Below are 5260 nucleotides of genomic sequence, written 5' to 3'. Positions count from 1 at the left end.
CAAAGAAGAACATTATATAATAATAAAGAGGTTAACTCAGAAAGAAAACATAAAAATTTTAAATATGTGTGCATCCATATGTATAAAGCAAACACTATTAGATCTAAAGGAAGAGAGAGACCCCAATATAGTAATAGTTGGAGACTTCAATCCTCCATTCTCAGCTTTGGACAGATTATCTAGACTGAAAATCAACAAAGAAACATCAGATTTCAACTGTATCATATGGCCAGGTTTGGTGGCTCATGCCTGTAATCCCAGAACTTTGGTAGAACAAGACAGGAGGGCTGAGGCCAGAAGTTCAAGACCAATCTGGGCAACACAGTAAGATCTTGTCTCAACCAAAAACAAATATATAAATAAATAAACTGCACCACATACCAAATGAACCTAACATTCACAGAACATTTCATCCAACTACTGAAGAATACACTTCTTTTTATCAGCACATGTAAAATTCTTCAGGATTGACCATATGTTAGGACCCAAAAATAGTCTCAAAAAAAATTTAAAAATTGGAATAATTGGCTCAGTGCCCATAGCACAGTGGTTACAGTACCAGCCACATACACCAAGGGTGGTAGGTTCAAACCCAGCCCAGGCCAGCTAAACACAACAGTGACAACTGCAACAGAAAATGGCTGGGCATTGTGGCAGGTACCTGTACTCCCAGCTGCTTGGGAAGCTGAGGCAGGAGAATCATTTAAGCCCAAGAGTTTGAGGTTGCTGTGAGCTGTATTGCCATGGCACTCTACTCAGGGTGACATAGTGGGACTCTGTCTCAACAATCAATCAATCAATCAATAAATTAATGAATAAATAAATAAATAATAGGGCAGTGTGTGTGGCTCAGTGGGTAGGATACCATCCCCATATACGGAGGGTGGCAGGTTCAAACCCAGCCCCAGCCAAAATGCAACAAAAAATAGCCAGATGTTGTGGCAGTCACCTGTAGTCCCAGCTACTTGGGAGGTTGAGGCAAGAGAATTACCTAAGCCCAGGAGCTGGAGGTTACTGTGAGCTGTGACACTACGGTACTCTACCAAGGGCAAGAAAGTGAAACTCTGTCTCCAAATAAATGATAAAAAATGGGAATTACATCAAGTGTCTTATCTGACCCCAATAAAATAAAACTAGAAATCAATAACAAAAGGAAAATTCAAAACTATATAACTACACAGAAATTAAATAATGTGCTTCTGAATTATCAATGTGTGAAGAAATAAATTAAGAATGAAATTTAAGGGCAGTGCCTGTGGCTCAAAGGAGTAGGGCACCGGCCCCATATACCACAGGTGGTGGGTTCAAACCCACCCTTGGCCAAAAAAAAAAAAAAAAAAATGAAATTTAAAAATTCCATGTACCAAATGAAAATAGAAACACAATATACCAAAACCTATGGAACGCAGAAAAAGCTAACAGGGTAGAGTGTTTGGGTGGGCAGAGCAAGATGACCTAATAGAACCCTCCGGTGATTCTCCTTTCACAGAAACACAAAAATCAACAATTACCCATTCAAGAAAGCACCTTCAGAGGAATCAAAATTCAGGCGAGTGATCACGGTACCTTGTGTTAACATTATATCAAGGAAAGAGGCACTACAGAGGACAGGAAAGACAGTCATGCATTGCCTCTGCCTCTTCTCCCCCATTTTCTGACAGTGTCACCAAAGCACAGAGAGAGAATCTGTGTGCCTGGGGAAGGGAAAATTGTTTTACATTGGAACTCAAGGCAACTCTGTCACAGGGGAACACAACACAGGGGAAAAAAGAAAACTATAGGCTAATATCTCTGATGAATGTAGATGCAAAACAACTCCACAAAACACTAGCAAACTGAGTCAAATAACACATTAAAAAGATTGACCAAGTGGGAATCATCCCAAGGATGCAAATCAATCAATATGATACATCATATCAAGAGAATAAAGGATAAAAACCATCTGACCATTTTAATTGCTGCTGAAAAACATTTAATAAAATTTGACATCCCTTCAGGATAAAACTCTCAATTAAAAAATAAACAAAATAAAAATTAAAAAATTTTTAAAAATCTCATAATATGGCCACATAAAAAATAATAAAATAAAAATTAGATAAAAATAAATTTAAGAATTAAAATTTTTAAATAAATCAATCAATTAAAAAAAGAAGAGAAAAAAAGCTCTCAAAAACTGTGTATAAAAGGAACATACCTATAATAAAATCCATATACAACAGACCCACAGTTAGTATCATACTGTATTGGGAAAATTTAAAAGCCTTTCTTCTAAGATCTGGAGCAAGATAAGGATACCCACTTTCACCACTGTTAGTAAACATTGTACTGAAGCTCTAGCTAGAGCAATCAGACAAGAGAAAGAAATAATGGACATCCAAACTGGAAACAAAGAAGTCAAATCCTTGTTTGAGGATGATATGATCTTATAGCTAGAGAAAAACCTAAAGACCACAAAAATACTATTAAAACTGATAATTCAGTAAAGTTGCAAGATATAAAAATCAACACATAAAAATAACTACCATTTCTATATGCCAACAGCAAATGATCTGAAAAAAAAAGAGAAAATAATCCCATTTATAATAACTATAATTAAAATAAAATACCTAGGAATAAGTTAACCAAAGAAGTAAAAAATCTCTGCAATGAAAACTGTAAAACACTGACAAAAGAAATTGAAGATATAAAAAAATGGAAAGATGTTCCATACTGATGGATTGTAAGAATCAATATTGTTAACATGGCCATACTACCCAAGCAATATGCACTTTCAATGCACTTACCTGACTTTAAATCATACAACAGTATGGTACTGACATAAAACAGACACACAGACCAAGGGAACAGGATGGAGAATCTACAAAATAAGTCCATACATTTATAGTGAACTTATTTTCAGCAAAGGTGCCAAGAAATGACAGTCTCTTCAATAAATACTGCTGGGAAAACAGCAGAAAAATGAAATGAGGGTCTTATCTTTCACATATACAAAAATTAAGTTGAAATGGATTAAAGACTTAAATATAAGACCAGAAATCATCAAAGTATTAAAAGAAAATATTGAGGAAATGCTCCAGGACTTTGGATGCCAAAAGCACAGGAAACCAAAGAAAAATTGGACAAATGAGATCACATCAGGCTACAATGCTTCTGCACAACAGGTTGAAGAGACAACCCACAGAATGGGAGAAAATATTTGCAAACTACCCACCTGACAAGGGATTAATAACTAGAATATATAAGGAACTCAAACAACTCAACAGGAAAAAATCAAATAATCCAATTTAAAAATGGGCAAAAGAATGGCTAGGCGCCATGGCTCATGCCGATAAACTGCACTCTGGGAGGCTGATGTGGGTGGATCGCTTGAGCTCAGGAGTTCACACTAGCCTGAGCAAGAGGGAGACTTCTTCTCTAAAAATAGCTGGGCATCATGACAGGCAAATGTAGTCCCAGCTACTTGGGAGGCTAAGGCAAAGAGGATCACTTAAGCCTAAGAGTTTGAGGTTGCTGTGTGCTATGATGCCATGGCACTCTACCAAGGACTACAAAGTGAGACAGAGTCCCCCCCTCCAAAAAAAAATGGGCAAAGATATACATAGATATTTTTCAAAAGAAGATAAATAGCCAATAGACATATCAAAAAAATGTTCAACATCATTAGTCATCACAGAAATACAAATCAAAGGTACAATGAGATATCATCTCACCCCAGTAAAAATGTCTTTTATGACCAGACACAATGAATGCTGGTGAGGATATACGGAAAGGCAAACCCTTGTACACTGTTGGTAGAAGTGTTAATTAGTGCAACCACAATGAAGAACAGTATGGTGGTTCCTTAAAAGACTAAAAATAGGGGCGGTGCTAAGATGGCAACTCCCTTGCATTGGCTCATAGCCCGGAGACAAGCCGAAGCAAATAAGCAATATGTAAGATGTCAAAAATGCTTGGAATTTGGACATTGGACTTATGAATGCACAGGAAAAAGAAAATATCTACATAGGCCTTCAAGAATAGCAGAACTAAAGAAAGCTTTGAAAGAAAAAGAAAACAGGTTGCTCTTACAGCAAAGCTTTGGAGAAACTAATGTAGAAAGAAAGACCAAGAAAAAAGGTCTAAAAGCATAACCAGTTCCAGTAGCCGTGGCCGTGGCAGTTCAGCCAGTGATTCTTCATCAGCCAGTGAAGAAACGTCTACCTCATCCTCCTCAGAAGACAGTGACACAGAAGAAAGCTCCTCTAGTTCATCATCTTCAGCCTCCTCCACAAGCTATTCCTCCTCCTCTGATTCAGACTCAGATTCCAGCTCTTCTAGTAGCAGCAGCACCAGCACAGATAGCAGCTCTGATGATGAACCACCAAAGAAGAAGAAAAAGAAATAGAATTGCTCCATCCGTATTGGACTGATGGACTGAAAACATGAATGTGATTCTCAAAAGGGAATTTAGAATATGTTAAGGCCAAATAGGTTAACTGGTCAAAATTTCTAGACTTCAAGAGTTTCTAAATGTTTTTCACTGTAAGAGCGTAAAGAGTATTAATAATAATGAATTATATATACTTTTATTTTAAGGGTGAATTTTGTTCCTTTTTTATCCTTAAAATATATCTCTAGAATTTAATCAAAGCTGAAATCTGTAAATCTGTTTTTGTGATGAAACTTTTCTCCCTGTGAAATAAATGCCATACTTTGTTATAGGCTAATAGTATGTACCAGATATGTTTTCAGGATAGTGCATCAGAATGTATGGCAGTGAATTTCTCATGCTTTTGGCTGTGTGTGATTATGTAAGATTAAACATGTTGTTTACTATAAGCGTGAGAGTATTCTTACTGTTAGTTAATGTGCTCTAATTGTATGTTTATGTTCAGAAAATTATTCTGATCTTTTGTCCTAAATGATAAGTTCCAGCAACCTATTACATTTTGAATGCTACAAGTTTCAAGTTGCTGTGTTGTATCATTCATTTTCTTCTGGTTCCTTATGGTCTTAGAGTTATCCTTTTCTCAGGAAAATCATTCTAGAGGAATCTGAAAAAGGACAAAAAATCTGAAACTACTTAGGAGTCTAATCTCAGTGCCTTCTGATAAATTCAGTGTATCAGAAAATAAAGCAGCCATGTAAAAGGCTAACCCTAAGTAAAAATGCTATATAAATATGCTATAAAAGGTACCCATTCAAGGCAGGGGAGAGGAGGAGGAGTGGTATGTATATTTACAGAATATGAGGGCAATGTTTAGTCATATTTTATTTATTT

General features: G+C 36.3%; 1 pseudogene; it reads left to right on the top strand.

Moving 5' to 3' along the window:
- Positions 1 to 3872: 3872 nt before the first annotated feature.
- On the top strand, positions 3873 to 4921 carry LOC128581707 (zinc finger CCHC domain-containing protein 10-like; annotated as a pseudogene).
- Positions 4922 to 5260: the final 339 nt, after the last annotated feature.

The sequence above is a fragment of the Nycticebus coucang genome, chromosome 3, assembly GCF_027406575.1.
Source record: "Nycticebus coucang isolate mNycCou1 chromosome 3, mNycCou1.pri, whole genome shotgun sequence".
NCBI lineage: Eukaryota > Metazoa > Chordata > Mammalia > Primates > Lorisidae > Nycticebus > Nycticebus coucang.
Note: the sequence above shows the minus strand (reverse complement) of the source record. Positions and strands in the feature narration are given on the sequence as shown.